Below are 1,343 nucleotides of genomic sequence, written 5' to 3'. Positions count from 1 at the left end.
TATACACACATAATAATCTGTAGCATGAATGTGGATTACGTTTATAGTTACTTTTCAATATATTAATTGCGTTTCCAATTATGTGCATACATGTGTGGCATATATTCAACACAAGGTAGTCATACAACATACACGTATGATTATATTGTGCTAATTAAATCTGCGTTGGTTTCGAATCATTGCCCGTTACAGTAGGTGCATATAAAATATGTACGACGAATATGATTTATTCGTGAATTTTATTTTCACCAAGTAAAATTGAGTATCTTTAAAAATTCTTGACTAATGATTGGAAAAGAATCTTCTCTCTTGCGAACTTGCCGCACCTGATACTTCTGATCAAACTAAATAATGTTAAATATAATTGACACACAACAGCGTTGACAGATACTAATTCAAATTAGAGACTTAGATAGATTTTTCAGCTCTGATTATTTACGTAAATTGTGTAAAGTCGGATGAGTTCTACGGAGAAGTTGTCGATAACAATCTCGCAGTAAAGGCAAAGGAGTCTACGGCGATCGACTGATCGTGGATAATTCGCTCGGCCACCGCAGCATTTCAACAGATAAAACCGAACACGATTCTCGATCCTCGAGACCAAGAGTAACGCCCGGAGAACACGATGCGACGAGGCATTCTATTAGCAGCGCGCCAGAACCGCAACACGACTACAGGCTAGATTTTTTACCCTACCTAAGTCCTTCGCTATTGTTTCTAGATGGCCGAAGTTCTTGTTGGAGATATTATTGATGCGACGGTTTCACGTAGCTTCGAGCCTATGACCGCAGCGGTTGGATTACGAATGTCACGTTGATATCTGAAATAACAAGTGGGACCGACGACAATCGTCTTGATTTGAGACGTGACACTGCAGCGTTTCGATGGTGCAAGTAAGCATTAACCGAAGCTTGAAAACGTTTGGTAAAAAAAAAAAAAAAAAAAGCTTAGATGCTGCAGAACTAATCTTACGTCGTTTCTAATTGCAGTCCTGCGTTTCAACATTCAATTATAAATCATTCGGAACATCGAGACGTTTCACTCCAAAAAGTTTGGCTAATCACTCAATGAAGACGTATTCCCACGGTATGAAGTCTTGGGATTGATTTCGACAAATGATCTGAACTTCCTCGTGTTTCTAAAAAAATTGACACAATAAAAGGGTTCGTATCATGCATTGCAATTACCAAACTAGTCGGATTCGTAAAGCTATAAATTAAAAACTGTATCGTGTGCATCACGCAAATTGAAATCGTGGCTGCAATAACGAAATTTCACAGAATTTTTTTTTCGGAGGGAAGGGAAGGGAGCCAAGAATTGCCTAAATCTTATCACAAATGTGC

This window comes from Neodiprion pinetum, chromosome 4 (genome assembly GCF_021155775.2).
Source record: "Neodiprion pinetum isolate iyNeoPine1 chromosome 4, iyNeoPine1.2, whole genome shotgun sequence".
NCBI lineage: Eukaryota > Metazoa > Arthropoda > Insecta > Hymenoptera > Diprionidae > Neodiprion > Neodiprion pinetum.
This window is presented reverse-complemented; position numbering follows the sequence as displayed.